This window comes from Lissotriton helveticus, chromosome 5_1 (assembly GCF_964261635.1).
Source record: "Lissotriton helveticus chromosome 5_1, aLisHel1.1, whole genome shotgun sequence".
Taxonomy (NCBI): Eukaryota; Metazoa; Chordata; class Amphibia; order Caudata; family Salamandridae; genus Lissotriton; species Lissotriton helveticus.
This window is the reverse complement of record NC_136065.1, coordinates 1,190,888,031-1,190,913,254: the sequence shown is the minus strand read 5'-3', so window position 1 is coordinate 1,190,913,254 and position 25,224 is coordinate 1,190,888,031.

The following is a 25,224-nucleotide window of genomic DNA, read 5'->3' as shown; positions in this document are numbered from 1 at the left end:
TCATTCCTATGGGCTTTGAAGCCCATAGGAATGAATGGGCATTACCGATTCGGTATTTACCGAATCGGTAAATACCGAATGTCACAAGGGTGCAGGGGGTGTCACTTTGACACCCTCTGGCACCCCCAAAAGAGGTTCGGGTGCCATGTGGCAGGCATACCTGCCCTAAGGGCAGGTCTGCCTGTCATATGGCACAGGTGTGCATGCACACATGTGCATGCACACCGGAATCAGTATTTTACCATCAAATTGATTTGATGGTAAAATACCGATTCTGTAATGCTTGTGGGACTCAGAAGAGTCCCACCTACATATCAATTATACTGAATCGGTAAAAAATACCGATTGGGTATTTTACAGAATCGGTAAATTTACCGATCGGTAAATTTACCGATTCTGTAAAATACAGGGCCCTACATACCATTTGTGACATACCGGTCGGTAACGGCCGAAAATACAGATTTTCGGCCGTTACCGACCGACCTACATCGGGCCCCTAGTCATTTGTGTCTAATAGATATTGTTCATGTCACATGAAACTGTAACATGTAATGTGGAATTCACTGATGAAGGAGCTTCGGTTTGAAGCAGCAGAAGTGGTTGGAGTTTGCCTCAGCTCGATGCCTTAGCTCTCTGCACAAGAATATTTTTTTGAAACAGCTGAAGACAATAATGTATGGTTTGACCAGAAGGGTACCGAGTGTGCTTCTCAGAAGCGCAATGTTTGTATTCCTCCTCAAAGTTCCAATGGGGATAGAACTATTACCAATTCTGACACGCACCAGATTGAATCTACTGTACAACAGATTGCTGACTGTTCTACTGTTGATAATTTTGTGTTACAAAAATCAGGACCAGGGTACCTAAAAAGTTTGATGATTACATTTTGCAAATTCTTTTTTTTCTCCTTTATTTTCTTAAAGGATTCATGTGGTAAACGTATCCTAACTTTATTTTCCTTATAGAATTTAGAGTCATTCAAGTCTAATAGGTAATGTTCATGTCACATGGAACTGTAACATGTAATGTGGAATTCACTGATACAGGAGCTTACATTTGAATCCAGCAGAACAGTTTGGAATTTGCCTCAGCTGGATGCCTTAGCTCTTGCACCACCAGTGGGTCCATTTATAGCACTTAAATAAATACACTTGTTATATAACTTTCAAACTCCATCCCTTTATTACACACAGCCACTTTCTTAGACATACCTGATTTCACCATTTGTCTTCTGTCGCATCGCAACATTCTGCATTATATTTTCACAATTATTTCTTTATTCCTGCTTGCTAAAACACTACATTCGAATCTTCAGAGGTGAGTAGTTCGCTTCCCACTCTATGTATAGTATAAACGCATACTAACACTACTTACACAGGTATGCTACAGCGGCCAGTATCCTACAGTGCCCACAGCACATCACTTTACAGCAATCAGCTCACAGCTTAGGCTCACTGTTTCATCCTCGAGTCTTCACATCGGTATCAGTGAGTAGTTTGCTTCCCACTCCCGCTATACTCTAAAAGCATACTAACATCACCTGCACAGCTATGCTACAGCGCCCAGTATGCTTCAGCGCCCACAGCACATCAGTTTACAGCACTCAGCTCACGGTTTAGGTGCAAGCTTTCATCCCAGAGTGTACCGGCCCCTCACCTCAGCACCATCTCACAGTGGGCAAAACAGCACTTTCACATCAGTACGGATAAAGACTTCGCTTCAGCCAGTATGCTACAGCGCCCAGAGCACATCAGTTTACAGCTCTCATCTCACAGTTTAGACGCAAGCTTTCATCCCCGACTGTACCGACAACTCACCTCAGCACCATCTCACTCTGGGCAAAACAGCACTTTCACACCGGTAGGGATAAATACTTCACTTCACACTCCCTGTATAGCATACCCTAAACAACCCACAGACGTTACGGTGCTCCTACCCTCTTCTTTTCTACTTTTTCCACCCTTTTTTCCCCTTACTCGCTTCAACGGAAACACAAAATGGCAGCCAACACTTCCTAGTTGCAACCGATTGCCCAGAGCACATGAGTTTACAGCATTCAACTCGTGGTTTATGCCCACGCTTTCAACCTCGAGTGTACCAGCATCTCACCTCAGCACCATCTCACTGTGGGCAAAACAGCACTTTCACACCGGTATGGGTAAATACTTCACTTCACACTCCCTGTATAGCACACCCTAAACACCCCACAGACGTTACAGTGCTCCTACCCTCCGCTTTCCTACTTTTTTGGCCCTTTTTTCCCCTTACTCGCTTCAACGGAAACACAAAATGGCAGCCAATACTTCCTAGTTGCAAGCGTTCGCAGCCAATAAGCAGCAAGCTTGTGCTCGTAATGCTCGTAATGCCATAAACAAAGGCGTGCTTTCTAGAGCAAGAGGCTTCTCCCTGCCAAATTTGGGGTAATTTCGTTCGACCTGCAGCCTTGTCTAAAGTTTCCTATGGAAATTAACATGGAGAAAACACGTTTTGGGACCCCCTTTTATCTCGGCCCCCCTTGACGAATCACACCCAAACTTTCAACAGCTGATATGACCAAAAAATGAGTTTGGAAAATTTCATGAAGATTCATCAAATGACGCCAAAGTTATAAGCAAAACAAAATATGATTTTCCTATGGAAACGTGGTCCTAACTATAACTACCTACTGGCAAAAATAATGCAAAATAAAACGGAGTTCCAACGAGCACTCGGTCCATGAAAGAAACACCAGGGTCTGTTTCTTATGCCAAAATAAAGAGGTTTATTAAAGACATAAACCTGTCGTGACGCGTTTCGCACTTAAAAAAGCGCTTGTTCACACAATGAATTGGTAATGTTCGTCTCTTAAGTATCATTCAACACAATTAAGTTAATAGTCATGGAAAGCGGACTGTCACACAATCAACAACAGTACATGGGCGCCATCTTGGCATGAATAATACTGCAACATAACGTTGATAAACAAAGTGACCGTCTATGTTCGACACTTACTGCGCGCATGCCTCTCTCAGCGGTAGCTGCCAGTGATTTTAACTTTTAATTTGTTTTACTTCTCTCGCCCTGCTATATAGTTCGCGCTGCTACCTAGTCTGCAGGCGCTTTCTCCGCTGGACATTGGGGGACTCATAGCGAGGTTCTTACCTGCACCTTAATTGTTGGATCACCCGCACTTTGCGGGGCTTAGGTAGGGAGACATTGGGAACTGCTCGCGGCGTCTTTGGCCGCCATCTTGGGTAGGGGTTATCCTGCTTTGGGCCATTTTCAGGCGCCATCTTCTAGCGGGTCTAGAGGCTCGACTAACAGGACTCCCGCGCATTGGAGAGTGTATTTAAGCGGCTCCTTTAGGGATCCCAGTTAGATCGACACTTACTGCGCACATGCCTCTCTCAGCGGTAGCTGCCAGTGATTTTAACTTTTAATTTGTTTTACTTCTCTCGCGCTGCTATATAGTTCGCGCTGCTACCTAGTCTGCAGGCGCTTTCTCCGCTGGACATTGGGGGACTCATAGCGAGGTTCTTACCTGCACCTTAATTGTTGGATCACCCGCACTTTGGGGGCTTAGGTAGGGTGACATTGGGAACTGCTCGCGGCGTCTTTGGCCGCCATCTTGGGTAGGGGTTATCCTGCTTTGGGCCAGTTTCAGGTGCCATCTTCTAGCGGGTCTAGAGGCTCGACTAACAGAACTCCCGCGCATTGGATAGTGTATTTAAGCGGCTCCTTTAGGGATCCCAGTTAGATCGGCACTTACTGCGCGCATGCCTCTCTCAGCGGTAGCTGCCAGTGATTTTAACTTTTAATTTGTTTTACTTCTCTCGCGCTGCTATATAGTTCGCGCTGCTACCTAGTCTGCAGGCGCTTTCTCCGCTGGACATTGGGGGACTCATAGCGAGGTTCTTACCTGCACCTTAATTGTTGGATCACCCGCACTTTGCGGGGCTTAGGTAGGGGGGCATTGGGAACTGCTTGCGGCGTCTTTGGCCGCCATCTTGGGTAGGGGTTATCCTGCTTTGGGCCAGTTTCAGGCGCCATCTTCTAGCGGGTCTAGAGGCTCGACTAACAGGACTCCCGCGCGGCATATTATAAAAAAATGATGGACGACCAAGCGCGCAGCATGGGCGCGCAGCGGGAGCGCCGAAGGTGCGCCTGAGGTAAGCCCGTTTGCGCCCGTTCGCGCTCCGGACGCGTCTAGCGCTAGCCATGCTGCCCTTATTGCCACAAATACCTTGGCGTATTCCAGGGAAGAGCTATGTCTGTTGGATCCCCATTCTGGCACGGGTAGGCGGCTAACCACCCCTACTCCTTCTCAGGGGACTCTTTTATGTGGGCTGCTTAATGTCCACTCACTCTGCAAACACCATGCAGAGATCGCCCTTTTAGTCAAATCATCAAGGCTGGATGTCTTATTTATGACCGAGACTTGGACCAGGGCGGACAGTGGAGTGGAGCTCGGTTGGGCTTGTCCCCCGGGGTACACGATTAAGCATATCCCGCGAGTCAAAGGGAGAGGAGGTGGAGTGGGCTTTATTTTTAGAGACTCACTCGCCTTATCACAGCTCGTTGTTAGAGAAGTCTTGGGGTTTGAGCTCATGGGCTTTTCTTTAACGAATCAGGGTGGTGTACTATTGGCTGGTCTCCTGTGCTATAGACCACCGTCTATGACAGCTTCGTCTCTCCAGCAGCTAATTGATCTGGTTTACGATCTATCCAATTTGCATGCTAGATTTCTAATCCTGGGTGATTTTAATCTGTGGCCCAATGGCCCTCAAGACCTTGCTTATAGAGAGCTTTGCCAAGCTTTTAGCAATTTACATCTTGACCAGCTTGTGCCTTCCTCTACTCATGCAAAGGGCCACACACTGGACTTGGTCTTTGCGGATAGCTCTGCGGTTTCAGTCCAGGAGGTTGCAGTCCAATGCTGGACAGACCATGCATTGGTCCTTTTCACCATTCTTATGCCAGCAGGCTCGCTGAACATTAGCGGCCCTGGTAGGTATAAGTTCAGCAGGCAATGGTCGCGCCTCCTGAAGGGCACGAGTTTGCCCGCGCTACTGCCGGGGAGTTTCTCTTTGGGGGAGAGTGTGGAGGAGAGCTACTCCGTTCTTTGCCAGCAGATCCTGGAATCTTTAGATAAGTTGGTCCCTTTCAGTAAGGCAAAGGACAAGCCTATGAGAGCCTCTCCTTGGTTTTCTGGTGAGCTCCTTAAGCAGAAACTCTGTTGTAAACGGGCGGAGCGTGCTTGGAGAAGACACTATCTGGAATCTGATAAACTGGCTTACAAGAAAGCCCTTCAAGAATATAAAACGCAGATTCGGGTGGCCAAAGCAAAGTTCCTGGAGGATACCTTGGCTAAGGCCACGAACAAGTCCCAGGCATTGTTCAAATTTGTCAACAACCTATCCAACCCTTCTTGTGCTGCGTCAGCTATTCCGGCGTCTCAGGAGTTATGTGACTCCTTGGCCGTCGCCTTTGAGGAAAAAATTAGGAACATTTTACTTGCCCTTTCGGACTCTGGTCAGACTACACTGTTGGTGCCTTCCTCTGTAGAATCGGCCAGTACAACGACCCCAGAAGTTTCTGGGGCAGAGCCAGAACAGTCCTTGTTGACCTGTTTTCCTATTCCTTCCTTGGAGGACTTCTGCTTGGTGGCAAATGGTGTCTCTTCTGGCTCCCCACTTGATCCTATGCCCCATAGGTTTTGGAAGGTGTTTCAGGCTGAGCTTTTTTCACCGCTCCACTCCATCTGCTGTCAGTCACTCGCCACAGCTATGGTTCCAGATAGTTGGAAGCTGGCAGTGGTTTCACCCCTGCTAAAGAAAGCCACCTTGGACCCTTCGAATCCGGCCAATTATAGGCCAATTTCGCTTTTGCCATTTTCTATAAAAATCTTGGAGAAATTGGTTACAAGGGCCCTCTCTAACTTTCTGGAAACCAATGCCTGCCTGGACGCGGCCCAGTTTGGCCTAGGCGGGCCCACGGTATGGAGTCTGCCCTGGTGGCCGTGTTGGATGACCTGCGCTCGCGTGTCGACATGGGTAGAGTGGCATTTCTGGTGCTGCTCGACATGTCGGCCGCGTTCGACACGGTTGACCACGCGGTGTTACTGGGCAGGCTTCAGAGGGTCGGGGTGACTGGTCTGGCCTTGGACTGGCTGACTTCCTATCTTTGTAACAGGCAGCAGGCTATGACACTTCCACCTTTTCGGTCAGCAGTGAAGAATGTAAAGCAGGGGGTGCCTCAGGGATCGGCAATTAGCCCGATCCTTTTCAATCTATATCTTCGTCCATTAATAAGTTTGATTAGGTCATTCGGCATATCTGTTATTAACTATGCCGATGACACTCAACTTATTTTTTCATTTGAAGGATGTGATGCGGTTTCGAGGGAAACCTTTCACCGTTGCTTGACTGCAACAGCAGATTGGTTACGCCATAACTCACTCCAATTCAATGGAGCGAAGACCGAGGTGCTCCACTGCTCCCTGGACCGGTTGCCTCGCCCTCTACCGGATGGGTTCTAGCCTTCTTCAATCTTGGGCACAGTGACTGCTGCTGACTCGGCCCGTAATCTTGGCGTCATGTTCGGGCCTAGCCTGCAGCTTGACGCTTTTGTTAATAAAACCACGGCGACCTGTATGTTCCTGCTCCGCACTTTACGGAAGATTCTTCCGTTACTTCCAACTGCGGCCAGGACAGAAGTGGTGCATAGTACCATTCTGAGTAGGTTAGACTACTGCAACGCACTGCTTCTAGGAGCCCCTTACATCTTGGTTTCTAAGCTGCAGAGGATTCAGAACATGGCTGCCAAGCTGGCCCTCTCTCGTCCACGCTTAGCGTCATCGTCTCTGGCGCTTTCGGACCTTCACTGGCTGCCTGTTCAGCAACGGATTGATTTCAAGGCCTCTTGCCTTGTTTTTAGGGCCTTACATAGGCTGGGGCCAGTGATGTTACAAGATCTCTTCTCCTGGTACTCAGCCGCAAGACGGCTGAGGTCTTCCTCAGCCTTCCTGGTAGTTGTCCCCAGGATTAAAAGGGTGAGGATGGGCGGCCGGTCGTTCAGTTTTGCAGCTGCAAAACTTTGGAACTCCTTATCTCTGCCCCTGCGGAGCTGCCAGGACTTGGCGGCTTTTAAAAAGGGTTTAAAAAGCTATCTCTTCCCAAGAGTAGTGTAATGCGTAACATCTGTTGGTAATGTTTTGGTCATAGCGCCAGGATACCCTTTTGGGTGACAGCTGCGCTCAAGAAATACGTATTACATTACATCACATTACATGTTAATTTCAGAATGTGTACTCTGTCAGCGTCAGATAAAGTTAATGGGCATGTATGGGGCTAATGAATCTATTTGTAAGAATTTGGGCGTAGCTGGCATGTCAGCACGTCGTCTGCGTAGGCGGGACTGTGGGCGGCCTCGGGTGCTGGAAAAAATGCTCCTGAACCGGGAATGCACCGATGGTGCCTTGTGGGAGATGTAGTGTATGCGCGCTCGTGCAAAGGTAGCTCACTCGTGCCGCGGGTCTGCCTCTTTTACCAGTAGGTATAGTAGCAAGTTAAGATCTAAGAGCCCATAATAAATGCTGGTTAGTGCAACGGGGCCCATGTAAGCGCTAAACTGTAGGCATCAAGGATGCCGCGTGAGTCTGCCTTGTGTGCCGATAGGTGTAGAGGCAAGTTAGGATTGTAAGAGCCCATAATTAATGATGGTTAGTGCAACAGGGCCCTTGTAAGCGCTAAACTGTAGGCATCAGGAATGCCGCGCAAGTCTGCCGTATGTGCCAGTAGGCGAGGCCAGTACGTGTAAAAAGCCCAAATATGGTTAAAAGATACTGTACAGGAATCCCTGTATAGTCAACTATAATACCCTTGTTGGTGGGTGAGGCCCCTTAAGCCCATCTGACTCCTGGTTGTGACTCCCTGGTTAGTGGGTATATAGTCCGGTAGGTATCTGATGTGGACGAACAGATGTCTGTAACAACCTCGTTCTCCTAAACAGTGTAAATAAAAAATAAAAAATACGTGAATGTGCACATATATACAAGTGTGTTAAAACCATATACAAAACAATGTATATTACTTGACATGTTGAGGAGAAGAATAGAAGATGAAACGGAGAAAGGTTTAGGGTACAGGTGCCGCAAGCCTGAGACATCGTCCCTCCCTTCCTTCCTGTGAGAAAGAGAAAAGAAGAAAAATAGAACGTACATGTTAGAAGAAATCCATTTAACAATATATGGAATCAATACAACAATCAATTAACACAGAGCCCTGTGCAACATGTCTACAAACTTGTTCTATTGGTGTAATAATCTCACAATACACGGCAGATTGACTAACCTTGTGAATCAGGTACAGCAGGAGCGATGGCGTAGCTAGTTTCTCTCCTCCCTAGGAGCGGCACCCCAAGTGAGTCATATACATGAACACTCCCCTATGAGGTCCTCACCCAGGGAAGGGGCAAAGTGGAGAAAATGAACATAAAGGGCTGGCAGCCAGAAACCATCTACAGCGCGAGACAAAAGGATAGGTACCATTCATTAGTTCTGTGTCCTGGTTCCTGCAGAAAACCACAAGGGACACACATAAATACACCCCCCCCCCTTTTTCTTCCTTTCACTTAACTGTATATATATTTTGTGTAAATGTGAGAACTCACTTCTGAAAACTGCCACAAGCATCCAAATTGAAAAAGGCACAAAAGGAAAAAATAAAGTAAATGGAAAAGAAACAGTTTACTCCTTAACTCGGCACCGGAGAGTTAAAGGTAAGAGTTCTCAAAGTTATTAAATCAAACAGGTAGAATGTGACTTAGCTCATAAAGGAAATCTCTTCCAGCCAGTAGCAACATTCCAACGGAATCCGGGAAGGACGTCTAGAAACAATACCTCTTGCTTCCTTCGCGATATCCCCTGAACATTCCGAGCCTCTCAACACATTCCGAGCCTCTCAACAGCTCTAGGGATAACCAATAACGATGCAGAGCCCAAAGAAGTGAAAACGAACAAAAAAAAATAGTAAAGAGCCAAAAATCGCTCTAGGGGTATGGCTCCTTAACGAAATGTCAAGTGCCTCCGTAAATAATCGTGGTCAAAGTTATTTAGTTCAATGTCTTGGAACACCGCGTGTGCAGAGAGCGCCTCTCACCCTGCTCTCAGCGCGGCTCCGAGTAGCGGGTCAAGGTTCACGAAGCTCCGCAGAACAGAAAGTGATTCACTCCTCCGTCTCTCCAACACGGCTCACACCGCGTGAGTACAAAACAACGGCCAGGGAAATCCAAAGCGGAAAGAAAAGGTGATCCAGGCAACAACACGAGCAAGTCAGGTCCGATAAACGAGAAGGGCAGACACTACAGGTGACAAGCACCGAGTGCTTCTTGAAAGAGGCAGATATAGAAAACAGAGGCAGAGCGGATAGGGAGAAAGAGAGGACAGACTAGACACAGGCATTCTGGGAGATGTCGGGTAGGGGCTAATACGCCTGAAACGTGACAAATAACTGTGCTAAACCTGCCAGAATTGTTGAGTACTGGCTGCCCTCATGAGTGTGCACACCATTAGGCACAAACATGAAGAAATCAGGACAACGTACTAGGCGTCGATGGAATGCTGAAAGGAGGTACTTGATGCTACCCAAAGGTGGATCTATTCTTTTTGTAAATGTATGGCTAGTTCTTCATCCATGTTATGCCCTTTAGGGTACAGAGTACACATGCTTATAATATGTCTGGATTCTTTCTGTCTGAGTCTCAAAGTGTGATTGCCTACCCTCTGACTATGTTTCACCTGTTCTATGATGAAATATGAGAGTTTGGTTTTGTCTGAGAAATGGAAAGCCTCAAAGTGCCGGGCTATGGGGTATTGTTTGTCGTTCTTACTGATGGCCCTGATATGTTCTAGGATACGCTTTTTGGCCTTGTGCATGATACTGCCCACGTACTTTAGGTCACATGGACATACTAACACATATATTACAAATGTGCTCATGCATGTAAGAAACTGGTTTATTTTGTTCATACTGTTGGTACTGGGATTCCAGTACTCTTTGACCATATGACTGTTGTTACAGGCTTTGCAATGGCCACAGGGGTAAAAACCATGAAGGTCTACCCCTCTGTTAAGACTCCTACTGCTGATGTCATTATGTATTAAAAGATCTTTGATTACGACTACGCTTGTACGTTATACTGGGGCGGTCAGGGAAAGTGGCCCCAATGATGGAGTCCCCTTTAAGATTATTCCAGTTTTTAGCAATGCATTTCCAAATTTGACTGGAATTGCCATTGTAGTTGAGTATGACACGGGTCTGAGCCGTGTCAGGGTTCTCTCTTTGTGTGGGCATATTTTTGCTGAGTAAATTCTCACGTTCCACCAATTTGACTTTGTCAGTTCCTCTCTTTACTACCCATTTGGGGTATCCTCTTGCCAAAAACCTCTGTATCATGTTGTTTTGCTCTTTGATGAAATCTGACTCAGTACTACAATTTCTCTTTGCTCTGAGCAGCTCTCCATAGGGAGATCTCCACTTGAGATTCTCGGGGTGGCTGCTCAGAGCATGTAACAGGGTATTGCCCGCCGTGATTTTGCGGTAGAGGACAGTGTGGAGTGTGTTATCTCGTATCTGTACCTTGGTATCCAGGTATTCTCATCAATGCTGATGTTACATGTCAGAGTGATATTCATCTGATTTTGATTTAATCTGGTTATAAAATCCAATGCTTGATCTTTTTTACCTCTCCGGGCGACAAAAATGTTGTCTATGTAGCATAGCCATAAAATAACTTAGGTGAAGTCATTTTGAAAAGTGCTGCAATTTCTGATGTCTTCCTCCTAAGCCCCCATGAACAAATTTGCGAAACTGGACGCAAAACATGTCCCCATTGCTGTGCCATGTGTTTGTACATAGATCTCATCATTAAAAAGGAAAAAGTTGTTAACAAGGCAATACATAATCATATCTAAGATCATAGTTGTGTGTCCTAGGTATCCTATGTGTCTTCCTTTCAGGTATCTGGTACATGCCTCAGTTGTCTTGTTTATGTTCAATCGCCGTGTACAGTGAGTTAACGTCCATTGTTATTAATAAATAGTCACTCTACCATGTCAGTTTGTCTATTTTTTCCAGAAAGTCTTTTGTGTCCCTTACGTGTGAGGATAATGTCATCACATACTCTCTGAGAAAGTGATCTACATAGCGAGAGACATTTTCTAAAGCACTTCCATTAGATGAAATTATGGGTCTGCCGGGTGGGTTTTCCTTGCACTTGTGAATTTTGGGGAGGAGGTAAAGAATGGGAAGTATAGGATGATCCCTCTTCAAGAAGCAGAACTCTTCCCACTCCATCCAAACCCTGTCTTTCCATTCCGTAAATTTTTCCCAAATGGAAATAATGCTAGAGTTGTACTTTGTACGATTAGATTTTCTGTATGTTCTGGCATCATTAAGTTGGCATTCAGCTTCCTTTATGTACATGTCTCTAGGGAAAATGACAGTGTTACGGCCTTGGTCAGTGGGCCTCACCACAATGCTGGTGTCTGCAGCAAGTTCACACATTGCTTTTTTCTGAGATAATGTGAGGTTATATTTGAATTTCTTCATTTGCTTGGGCTAGTTGTTACATCTGAGGTCTAGTAATTATTTTCCTACCTGGTCCTGGAATTTGTCGATGTTATCATGATTCATTTTTGGTAAAAATGTCGATTTGGAAAGGCAAGGGATCTCCAGAAGGAGCTTTCTCATATGGATATAGATATATATATTCCAACAAAGAGTTAGCCCCAAAGGAAGGAAGCCAGCCGGCAGAGCAAGTTCCACTGCGTTGCCTCTGGGAGCAGTGGCGTTGTGTCAAGAACCACAGCTCTTCGGGATCTGTGCGATGCTCAAAAGGTCCACCTCCGGACCTCCCCGGGCTTGGTTCTTTAAGACATCCTAAGCCTAGAGGTGGTCCGGCGAGGGAAAATGTGAAAGGCCGGGATGGTGCGGCCTTTGGGGTGCCAACCTGGAAGACAAAGGAATAGCCTGTTATAATTACTCTTGGGCGTAACCCTGACTGTGTATATGCTAATAGAATCATATTCATACCTTGCTAAGAGAATACTCGGGAAGAACCGTTCTGCCACCTGACGTTCTCCTCCGGTGTACCGTCCCTGACTGATTCCTATAAGTACATAAGAACAGCGTTACTTCCCCCTCTCTCCTTAGTTGGTGTTTCGTACTCTATCACCCCTTCCAAGTACCTACCAGAGACACACACGGGAAGAACACAATGGAACCGCCAGGTAGCACTGAAACAAGTCTTAGCAGCAACCAAACGATAATGCTTCCCCTCTTCTGTTAACAGCACAGAAGTTTAGGCCAGTACCTCAAGTTATTGCACCAGAGCCCAGAAAAGAAAGAGAGTAATAAAACAAAAGGAAAACGAGGAGGCGCCTCGGAGGATAGAGCCTGCTCGCCTTACCCCAACACACCCGGAGTCAACAGTACACTGGGCTCCACTGTGATAGTCGTGCAGTCTCCTCCCAAAGTTTGAAGCTCTTCCCCGCTAGAGACTGCTTCTCCAAAGGCCAGATACCTCCGGCATCTGTGTCTTCGCTTAAGACCAGCGAAGCACCACAGCATTTCTTCAACTCGTCTGCCGTCATTCGGCTCAAAGTTCAAACGATCCCAGAGGTGACTGTGTCTTCGCGTTACCACGTGCAGCGAAGCACCACAGCTCCTCCTCAGCGCATCAGCCGACACGCTTCTCCCAACGCCACCGAGGTGCAGGCGGAGACTGTGTCTTCGCGTCTCTCGTCCTCAGCGAAACACCACAGTGTCTCCGAGGCGCATCAGCGGACACGCCTCACTTCCCCAGCAACAACGAGTTCTGACCTCGACGGGGTCCCAGCTACAGATGTCCGTGTCTTCGCTAAAGCCTCAGCGAAGCACCACGGGTTCTCCGACCTAACGGGCAGCCGCACCGCTACCGGACCAGGAACCAACAACAATCCGATACAACCCGACTGCCGGGTTTGCAGCATCTTTAATGGTCCCGCCTACCTTCCCCTAGGACTTCTGGGACATGTAGTCCATTCTTAGGCAGGCGCATGTTCCGGGGTCTCAGACCCTGACACGTTGCCCCCTGGACGGGGTTCGGAGCAGGCAATAAGGTCGATAGTCGGGCCTCGATTGCTGGTGGAGGGGGGGGTGCTCCCGCAGCAGCCTCTCCTCCATTAACTATTGCCAGGCTTCCTGGGGTGTGTCAAAGAAGATGTATTTGTTACGGAAAATGACTCGGAGTCTGACTGGGAAAAGGAGGCGGTACTGTAGGCCCAAGTTCTGCAGTTTTTTCTTAGTGTCTTGAAAGGCTCATCTGTGTTGTTGAACTCCCCTGGTGTAGTTTGGGAATATTAAGACTATGGCACCGCTATATTGGGAAACTGGTCGGGAACATGCCTCAACAAGGACTGCATCCTGATCGCGGAAATTCAGGATGTGGACGATAATTGGTTGTGGAGCGTCACTGGGGGTGCTTTAGGGCCAGGGAGCGATGGGCCTTTTTGACTGCGATCCAGGGGGATAGGCACCTCTCAGTCATCCAGGACTTGAGCCATGCTTCTACGAGGTCCACCATTTGTTGAGGGGCCACACCCCCCACGGACTCAGAGACCCCTACAATGCGGACGTTGTTGCACAGTGAACAATTTTCCGCATCTTCTGCGTGAAAATGCAGTTCCGATGTGCGAGTCAGGAGTGTTGAGACCTGAGACTTTAGGACTGAGACGTCATCTTCGACTGTGGAGATTCTTGACTCTGTTTCTGTATTCCTGACAATGGCATTGGACAGATCTTGATGGAGCAATGCAACGTCCGTTTTCACCTCCCCGACTCTGGGCTCCACTGCTGCTTGGGAGGCCTGGGTTGTTTGCAGAATGCCTGAGAGGTTATTGGGTGGGGCCCCAGGCATGTGAGAGTGCGTGGGGCCCAGCGGGCCCGAGGCAGGACCGCTGGAGCGGGTGGTGTAATGATATTTGGCATCTGCATTGAAGCAGTGTGTGAGGCCTTATCCTTCCCCATGGATAGGGCATCCTCTGGATCCCGGTGGGCCAGCACCTGGCCTCAGGAAATGGACTCCGGGGGGACTCAGAACTGCGCCCCCGGGGAGAGAGGGTATTGGCGTCAACAGGAGCCACTCCAGTCCAGGGCGGGGTGGCAGCACCCCCCCCTTGTGCGCCGCTGGGTGACGAGAACGAGCAAGGCAGGCATCCGTCCCCTTCGGGGGGGGGGGGATCTGCACCGAGCCATGCAGCGAGGCAGCCGCAGCAGGTTCGCCGGCGAGGTGAGGTTCCTGAGTCGAATCCAAGGGCCTCCCGCTATTCAGTGAGGGCACTGACCCCACTAACCCCGGGGTCTCTGGGGCATCAGGTGCTGGGTCCCCGACGGAGGGCAGGAAGGAGCAAATGGATCCGGAGCCAGGGAGGGACCAGACAGTCTGCCGGGGGGATTCGCCTTGCCCAACATTCGACTTGCGTCTCAGGGCCCCTCCCCCATTGGGCCCAGACGCACCAGTCCCAGTGGCCAGACTGCGGCCAGATTGAGGGGTCTGCGCAGTCTCGCATCAGAGTCCATGCAGGGCCAATGGGGGGCCGGCCATTGACTCACCAGGGAATCCCTGTGTCTGCAGCTGGAGTTCTCTCCGGCTGGCCTCCTCAAGCCCCAGGGGTGTCACTAGCTGGGCCCTCAGAGGGGGACCATCCCCAACCATCTGGCCACTGCCGCTCCTATGCCGGGGACGGCCATGCCGGATCCCAGGGCCCCATTTCCGCACTGCAGTCCCATGCGTGTCCTGCAGTCTGCCATTCTAGGGATAGGCCCAGGCGCTGACCCTGCACCAACTTGTGCAGGGAGGTCAATACTTGTAGTGTCCGCATAGGCCCGCGAGGCACCAGAAGAAGGGGGCCCTGCCACGGATCCGCTACTGCTCCGGGTAGGCTTGCAGCCTTAGGCGCACCTCTCACGTCCATGGGCCGAACCAAGTCGCAGCCCTTCAATTTACCCACAGTCAGTCCTCTGGTCTCGATGGAGCCGGGTGCTCGATTCCATCGTATCTTCCAAGGGAGGTACCACCTGTCACACCAGGAGACCACTGCAGCGGGAGGGCGGGAGAGGAGCTCCGATCAGCTGTGCAATGGAGCGGATCGGGATGCGGGTTTCACTCGGCCGTTGCGGCGCAGGTCGTCTGGATTGCAGCCCAGTCTCGATGTCAGGGGGAGGGCCTCCCCAGCCCAGCAGGAGTCCAGGGGGCAGCATCACTCCACGCCCCACCGGAGTGCTGCGGCCCGGTAATCTTTTTCACAGGAAATGTAGATTTCTTCACATTGTGTTTTGGGCACTTTTCTGTAGTGGGCACTAGGTAGAGCCATACAGGTTGGGTAGCATTTTTATTGGGAGAAGTTTGAGCATTCTGGGTGGTAGGAATATTTTCAATTGCCACAGAGTCTGGAAGTTTCCGTCAGAGAAATGTGAGGATAATTGGTTATTTTAGGCAAAGTTTGAGGTTTGCAGGGCATTTTGGTTAAGAAAACATTGTGAGATCCCTGTAAGGTACACCACCGTGGACTCCCCTGTGGGTCTCGTTTTCAAAACTGCCTGAGTTTGGTAGGTTTCCATGGGTGCAGGCTGAGCCTGGGCCCAAATATCCCAGTTACACCATCACCAAAACAGGTAATTTTTTACAGGAAAAGTTGATGTCTAAAGCTGCGATTTTGTTTTGTTTTTTTGTTGTTGGGGCGAGGATGAGCCAAACAAGTAGGGTAGCACATTTATCGAGTGAGAAATATGTGGATCCCTGCAGACTCCGGAAGCTTCTGTCACAGAAATGTGAGAAAAATGAGAGATTTTAGACAAAGTTTGAAGTTTGCGGGGCATGGTGGGTAGGAATAATGGACTACGAGATAGAAAAATGTGAAACCAGTGGTAGAAAATTGGTTTTCCTTTCCAACTCTACCTGTCACTGAAAGCTGGTTAAGATGGTGCGCTTAGCACAGCCAACCTTTTGTTCATGTCATTTTTAGGAGAAAATACATACGCTTTATAGCACAGAAGTTTTTTTTACTTTTTTCAAATTCTCCCACTTTATGGACTGGTATGTTGGCATTTATGGTATATAGGTAATGAAGTTTTCTCCTCTTATATGCAAAGTCTGTTTCTGTCTCAGCAATACTTATCACACCTCAGTTTGATGGCTGGCCCCTTTATTTAAGCAACTGTATTACCTCCTTCTGTTTCTGCGATTTTTGATGAGGCCTGAATTGGCCTCTGCAATTAATTGCACCTTTTTCAGTGAAAGAAATAATAATGCATATGACAGGCAGGCAGGAGTTGAATGCAGAAGCATCCCTAGAAACCTGAAGTGCCTTTAACAGCTAACAACATGAAGAGCATTGGGCAGAGTGGCAATGTGTCATTCTCAGGCCTTGCTCCTGTTTGTTCCAACAGAGTTTTGCAAAAAAGAAAAGGTTTTGCAAGAGCTGATGCCATACGACGCTTGTTGAGGGCTCTGCATTCGCCTAACTCCCTGACACCTCCATTGTGTCCATGGAGCTGCCACAAGTAGTGGGACAGCACTTGGAGGTGAGAGGAAGCTTTAGCTCAGATGTTGTATTGATGGCTCAAAGAAAATAATGTGTGCAATAAATGTGGCCCATAACTGAGAAGAGGAGAAAGGAGCTGTTGTTATGAAATGTTAATGAGTCATTATATACTGGAATCTGTGCATGTAAACTATTTGATCTCTTAAGGGCCGCTTAGCATTTTTTAAAATAAATAAAAAGGAAGCTGCCATTTGATAATGACACTATCATTCAATGTCATTTTTTCACAGTACTCTGCTTGCTGGTATGTTTGAGCCCATACTTGTAATTTTAAAGGCAGTCCTACAAGCCCCAAAAATGCTCTTGGCTAAAGAAACAGGATTAGCCATATGTGTTGGCAGATTTACAAACCACATAAACTTCTTGCAGGTTTCAAAATGCAGCTGCAGAAACGCAGACTACTTTTCTTGACAGGCTTGGGGGGCCATGGAGGACAGGATGGGGAAGAGCAAAGAGGATGGAGGGAGGATAGGCATTGAGAAGAGGAGGATGTGAAAAGTCATCGGGAGATGTGAATCATAATGGAGGTAGAGGATGGGCATGAGGGAAGGAGGGTTAGTCCCGGTTCATATTATGCCTTTTGACAAATGGTGCTTTGGAAGGACGGGACTGCAGTGATAACTCGTTGGGTGAGACACTGCCCCATGGACAGGCTGTAAATGTGCACCCTCCTTGCCACTACCCACATGCAGAAGCAGTTCAAGCTCGGCCTTCGCTCAGACAGCATTCAGATGCTTTGGCACAGCTGCTCGCAAGAGTCCTACATTTATATTGCATAGAGAGCGGCAGCAGCTCATCATTGGGACCCAAAGAAAGAGGTGCTGATAGACAATGCTTAATTTGTAATATAATGAGTGCCGGAGCCCAAATCTCTGCCCAGAAACCCGTGGCTGGTGCTTTTTCTTTTTGATAAACACATTTTTGTGTTTATTGATTGACAAAATAAAGAACTTACACCAGTCTGACAGTCCAACACCGCATAAGTCCAAGACATAGAAAAGGAAAGCAGCACCATAAGATTTTACAGACAATAACAAAAAACACATAGGAATATAAAGTTGAGCATTCCCTTCATGACTATTCCGCCACCCCCAGGCGGGTGCTTTTAAATGTCAGTGCACCTGAATGCCAAGGCTGCATAGTCTTGACTCGACCTCATGCCTCTTCCATCCAGTAGAAGACACTCCCCGCCCCTTGACCTCACTCGTGCAGGCTTCTGCTTTCTCCCTTTACGATGGGTTTTCAACCTTTCTCTTCCTACTTCTTTACCCTTTGTGTGTGTGTGTTCCCTCTCTTGCTAATGGATAATGTTGAATGAAGAAAAATAAGTGCTGGTCCAAGAAAATAAGTGCTGGTGGGCCCCACCGCAATCACTGGCTCAAATGAAAAGGCTTGAATTCGGATGATAGTTCTGCAGGCCAGGTTCGAGGTGCATTGGCAGAGCTGCTTGTGAGGTCTCTGGCTCTCAAACAGCAAGGTTTTGGTGCTGAAGAACAAGAGTGAGGCACATTAGCAGATCAGCTGTCAAAGTCCACACTACTGCAATAACAGTTGTCCAAGCTTGGTATCAACTAGGCCCACAATTTCCAAATCCGTGCTTTTGTATAAAAACTGGTCATTCTGAGAGCCATGGCCTTGGTCTAATTTTATTAGAATAACTATCTTGAAAACAATGATCTATAAAAGCCAATAGGCTGTCCTTGGTTTTAGATGCAAATTGACAAGCCGTCTTTTCAAGCGAGCCCCTGGTTTTGAGGTGATCACAGGGAGCTGTGTGAGCACTAACATCATATGTGCTCAGGATGGCCCTGTAAACCTCTAACTGTATGTTACCAACCACTGCATCCTCCTGCATGGGCAAGGATTTCAAGTGGGGGAAATTCCTCCTCATGACAAGTGATTTAATTTCGGTTGACGATATGAAAGGCCAGAGGTTATATGACATAATTTCTAATTATATCATTATGCTGATTATTAATTTTGAAAACTGAAAAAAACATACTGTTAAAATGGGGTCTCTAGTTGGCAGAGGTAGGCACCCTGTCTAGGTAAGGCCCCACAATCCTATTCAGGAAGTAAGTGTTGTACACACTAACTTTACCTGTGCTCACCCTCTGGCCACTTGGCTCAGATCAGTCAGGCTAAACTAAGGAGGCAATTTGTAAAATATTTGTGCACACACACCACACAGTTAAAGCGCCTCAAAAGTGCTCCACACCAGTTCATAGAAATAGCCAATATTTATCTGAGTAAAACAAGAACAAAATGACAAAAAGTCAACATACACAAGTCAAGATATGATGTTTCGAAATCAAAATGCAGTGCTTACAAGTCTATAGCTCCAACTGAGGCTATCTGTTCATGCTTGACTGGGACAAATACAAAAGTTCAGTCCGACCATGATTGAGTATGCGCCAGGTACACAAATCTCGCAAACCCCCTTACAGTACCTTGGATGGGTCAGAAATCAAAGACGATGTGTCACACAAAGGAGGTGAAGCTTTGCCACTCTTGGATGAGGGGCTGATGCGCCAGTGGCTGGGGCGAGGCCTTGGTTCCTGAAGGTGACGCAGTGTCAATGAAGACTCGATGTTGAGAGAGCAGAGCGTCGATTCCTCGACGTCGAAGTCAAACTGCTGGACAAAAAGCGATGCGTCAATCGAGATTCATGTAGGGTGTGTTGGAGTCCAGACTCTGCACCTCGGACGTCAGTGGCGTGTTGTAGAGACTCATGTTTTGGCGCTTCTTCAGAGGCATTGCGGCAAAGTGGTGGTTGTGTTGAAGTCGAGGTCACTGTGTAGCACACTGAGCGAGGGGCGTCCATGGCTTCGGTGCAGGTAGTGGTGATGTGTCGGTTTGGTAGCAATGCGCCAGTTCCTATCTAACACTTTGGAGCCGAAGTGTTGGTTTCTTGGTTACAGCACTAAATCCACCTCCAAGGGCCCAGGACTGGGTTTGGCACTACTTGGCAGGTAAGGACTCACAGCAGAGGAGCCCAGGTGCTGGTAGCAAGATACAAGTGAAGTCTATGATGTCCCTGAGACTTCAGCAACAGGAGGCAAGCTCAGTCAAGACTTGGAGAATCTTAGAAAGCAGGATGTAGAGAGCAAAGTCCAGTCCTCTCACTCCCAGGCAAGAAGCAGCACACAGCAGGCCAACACAGTAAAGCAAGCAGCAACGTGGCAGTCCATCCTGGCAGCAGCACAACAGCTCTTCTTTTCGGCAGAATGTCCTCATTGCAGAAGTGTTTCGAGCATATGGTGTCAGAGGTCTAGTACTTATACCCATTTCAGCTTTTGAAGTAGGAAGATTTCAAAGTAAGGTCTTTGCAGAGCACATGACCCTGCCCTTCCTGACCCTGGCCCCAGGCACACTATAGGGGAGTATGCAGCTCTTTGTGTGGGTACAGGCACAGTCCAATTCAGGCGTAAGTGTCAACTCCTCCCACCACTCTAAATCAGGAAAACTCATCAGCCTGGTGATTGGCCATCAGGATATGGAGGGCGCAACTCAGCTGCCTTTGTGTGTGACTGTCTAGAGTGAATTCCCAAAGCCCAACTGTAAGCCAACACAGACGTGTGTTCTAGAGACAGGCAGTAGCATTTTCAAACCTGCAATTTAAAAACCAACTTTACTAAAAGAGAGAGGTGTTTTTAAATTTTGAGTCCAAAGACACCAAACTCCAATTTTCTATCTGCTCCTAATTGGAAGAATCACTCATAAATTGTTACATGGCAGTTCTAATGCTAGCCTATGGGAGAGATAAACCTTCCTGTAGTGAAAAACACATTTTGCGTTTTTTTCACTACCAGGACATGTAAAACTCAAATGTCTGTGTTCTACCTTTTAAATACATTGCACCCTAACCATGAGGCTACCTAGGGCCGACCTAGGGGAGTATTACATGTAGTAAAAGGGAATGTTTGGCCCTGGCAATTAGGTGAACTTGCCAAGTCAACATAGCAGTTTAAAACTGTACAGACAGACTCTGCATTGGCAGGCCTGAGACAGGTTTGAAGGGCTACTTGTGTGGGTGGCACAATCAGTGCTGCAGGCCTAGTAATAGCATTTGATTTACAGGCTCTGGGCACATGTAGTGCACTGTACTAGGGACTTATCATTAAATCAAATATGCCAATCATGGAAAAACCAAATGCCCTTAGATATTAGATTTTAGACACATAGCATGTGCACTTTGGCACTGGCAAGCAGTGGTAAAATGACCAGAAGCCTAAAACCAGCAAAAATTAAGTTCAGCACACCGTCAAAAACAGGAGGTCAGAAGCAAAAAAGACAGGGTAAACCACGGCAAAAGAGGCCAGGTCTAAAACCTACCACTTTGGGTCACAGAATGTGGGCAAATATATATATATATATCTGTGTTTCCAAGACAACACACCAGTGCTACTGCACCTGTTGCACTAATGCTAGCAAGCACTAGGCATGTTGGAAGTGATGTTCTGGCTGCATTTCTGCTTCAACCAAAAGTGCAAGCATTAATATGTGCCCCTACTAGTTAACCAAAACAGGTAAGACATCATGCGGTCACTCTCTAGCAGGGCCAATGTGATGCACATATACAGTGCTTGTATTAGGGTTTATAATAATGAACCTTGGATGCCTTTTTCCCTTCCTCTGTCTCCTTAATGGTTGTAAACTTTCCTCGCACACGCATGAAATGTGGGTGAGGTGAGAATTCCAAGGGAAAGATTGAGAGTTAGATGAGTGCTGACATCAGTTGGTGATGCTGAATAAACACGCTCAAGTACCACTTTGAATCTCTGACTTCTTTCTCATCTTATAACATCTATTTTTGGTGACAATGATGGCATCAAACTCAAATGTGCACAGCACCTTTAATCCCATCCTGGAATATCCGCTATTGGTTGTAAGAGAAGATAGTGTCAAGGAAAAAATTGCTTCAGATTCACCGGTCTTCAGAAGGCAAATGAAAAAGTTACTAGGATGTATACATGAAATAAAACTTAAGGGCAATGTGGAACCGATAAGACAAATAGTGAAAGGAGTTCCATTATCGTGTCCAGAAGGAGCTACTAGCATTGCAAGCAGAGCATATTATTGAGGAAATACGATCCTCAATTGGGTGCCACTTATTGTGTTTCAAAGAAAATTGAGAACTTTAACTGCGGGCACTAAATGATAACATACGCGAGCTTAGACACCTATTGCCCAGGATCAACGATTTATTGTCCACACTTGATGGGGCAATTATATTTTTCACACCGGATGTAAAGAATGCATACCACCAAGTGATGTTGTCAGCTTCATGCCAATTAACTGAATTCATCACACCTTTCCTGTACATATATTTAAAAGAATGCCTTTTGGACTAGCATCAGCCTCTTTCATGTTACAAAGGATAATGTTACACAAATTTAAAGTCAGTAATGTAATGTTTGTTGCTTCCAAGATGACACCTTAGTCTTTGTTAAAGACTAAAATGAACATGTCAGGATCTTATCAGGAGTATGCAGAAGATAAGCCAAGAGAGGGTTTGTCCTTGGTGTGATAAATGCAGATTGTTAGAAACTCAAGTGGATTATTTAGGCCACACCATTTCAGAAAAAAAGTAGTTTCCAATGAGCCCCTTGTAAAAGCACCATCACCAGATATCAAGGAAAAGATAATGCCTTTTATAGGACTATGTCAATATTATGGAAAATTTGTAAGGAACGTTGCGCCTGTGATGGAACCATTACACCTGCCGCTGAAAAAGGATGTGGATTTCGAATGGAAAGACGAACAGAAAGTCTCTGATCACATATAAAAAACAATCATCAGAGCACCAGCATTGCAACCTTTTGACTATGCTAAGCATTGCATTATCACAGTGGATTTGAGAGCAAATGGTCTGGGTGCCATGCTGTCATGGAAATCAGGAAAAACTGAATGAGTGGAGGCATATGCTTCCAAGACTATGAATAAGGCTGAGAATCGGTACTCTGTCACAGAGTCTGAGCTTCTCACCTGTGAGTGGGTAATCAACCTCTTCAGATATTTTGGTGTGAGGAAACAACTTTTTGCTGCACATAAACTGTCGATTCATATTTTGTCTCCTACAGGGGGAAGAAATGGCACAGTTTGTATTGCTTGTTTGAGTTCAAAATTGCAAGATCATAACTCTGGTGTGACTTTAGATCCAGGAAATAAGAACTGCACTGCATATTCTTTACCAAAACTACATTGTGCTGAGGAAGAAACTAGTGTGTTGGGGAATTAGGACTGGTATGTGGTGGCCCAAGTGAAAGATGTTTACATGGTGAGTGGAGAAGCATTTATGAGGCTCAATCAATCTTCCATCTTGCCAGTGTTGAGCTGTGGGCAGTTGTCCTTCTTCCATGCTGAGACAGTTTTCATGCAGTTGCCGAAGTTAGTCTTTGCTGAGGTGGGGTCGGCAGAGCATTAGGATGAGCTGAGTGTCATTGGCATAGGAGATGATGTTGATGTTGTGTGATCTGATGATGTCTGCAAGTGGTGTCATGTAGGCGTTGAAGAGTGTTAGGCTGAGGAATGAGCCTTGGGGAGTGTTGCAGATGTTGTGCTTGGCTTGAGATGCGAATGGATGGAGGCGGACTCTCTGGGTGCGTCTTGTGAGAAAAGATGGCTTCCATCTGAGCGCGTTGTCTGTTATACCAATCTGGCATGGGCTATCGATGAGTGTGTGGTGGGAGACTGTGTCAAAGGCGGTGGAGAGGTCAAGCAGGATTAGGGCGAATTATTCTCCTCTGTTGAGTAGGATGCGGATGTCGTCTGTTGCAGCGAACAGGGCTGTCTCGGGACTGAGGTTGGTTAGGAATCCTGATGGGGAGGGGTCTAGTAAGTTGCTTCTCTCAAGGGGTTCGGTGAGTTGGATATTGATGCCCTTCTCCAGGACTTTGGCTGGGAAAGGGAGCAGGGACATGGGACAGTAGTTCTCGAATTCGTTGGGGTCTGCTGAGGGTTTCTTGAAGTGGGGTCTGACCTCGGCATGTTTCCAGGCACTGGGAAAGGTTGCCGTGGTTAGAGAGAGCGTTTATTATGGTGGCGAGTTGGTGTCTGATCTTGTCTCTTCAGAGGTTGAAGAGTACGTGGGGTCAGGGGTCGGTGGATGCCCCAGAGGGGATGGAGTTCATGAAGATGGTTGTGTTCGGTGAGCTGAGTTGTTTCCATGAGGTGAACAGGTGGTCAACAGTGGAGGTTAGTCGGAGGCTGAGGAGGTTGGAGGATTGGGGATCGAAGTGCTATCTTGTTGTGGAAGTGGTTGGTCAGGGCGTCTCAGAGTTCTGTGATGAGGGGATAGAGTTTTTGGAGGCTGATGGGCAGATGAACTCTCTCACGATGGTGAAGAGTTCCTTGGTTGCGTTGGCACTGGTGTTGATCTGGTGGATCAGGGCCTCCCTCTTTGTCGCTTTGATTTATTGATGGTAGTCATTGAGGGCTGCTTTGAAGGTGGTTGTGTCGGTGTGGTTCCTGCTGGAGCGCCAGCTTCTTTCAAGTTGTTTACACATGCGTTTTGACATGCTAATTTCTGGGTTGTATGCCTGGATGATTGAGGACGCCTAGGATGCAAAATTAAAGTTGGTGAAGAAATACATATGTTAATGCTTGGCCTCCATGTAAGGGTCTTAGTGGTTGTCTTCATTCATTGTCCCAAGTGGCTTCTGTATTAAGTGTGAATGATGATTTGATAATTAGGAATTATAAATGCATTTCCCCTGCAGGAATAAGAAAGAAATTGTTGAATATTTACTATACATGGCATATGGGTATGTCTGCTTTTAAAATGTATCATGTAAACATTATTAATGGCCGGCGATGGAAACGGAGACGGACCATATGCTAAGGCTCTGTCAGATTTGTTCAGCAGCAGATAAGAATTGTGGTACAAAAAAAATGCCCATTTTGAATGCTACATGGCCCTTGTTGGCATTGCAGAAAGTGGGAGTGGACATAGTGGGCCCTTTAAAAGTCTTCCTGGCAACAAGTGGTTTGCCATTGTCCTAACAGACTATCATTCCAAGTGGCCGGAGGTAATGTTCACTGAAAATGCAACCACCTCTGTGTATTAGAATTCCTAATGGAAGCATTCAGCAAAGAATGGTTTCCAGGTATGATTGTCACTGATAATGGGGTACAGTTTACTTATATTGACATCACTACTTTTTTACATATATATAATTTTCAGCATTTCAGGCCTGCCCTCTATGACCCATCAATGCAATGGCCAGGTAGAACGTTTCAATAGACTCTTTGTGGGTGACATTCCCTTCATGTTAGCCATACATGTCAGATTGTGGTCCTATAGAATCACTCCCAACTCAGGGTTTTGAAAGCTTTTATTCGGTTAAATGAATCAACCATATAAGCAAGTACAATCATGAGTCAATCTACAATAGTGATAAAATGGTAAACTACAAGGTTAAAAATATGTACATAGGAGTTCATTGGCATATAAAGATCCTGATGCAGAAAGTGCAAGTGCATAGTGCATAATCCCTATATAGACCCTGGCGATTTACCTAAACATTTATAGTCCTAATACAAAAAGTGCAAGTGCAGTACAGAAGGTTACATGTAATACCCTAAAAAGATCACTCCCAACT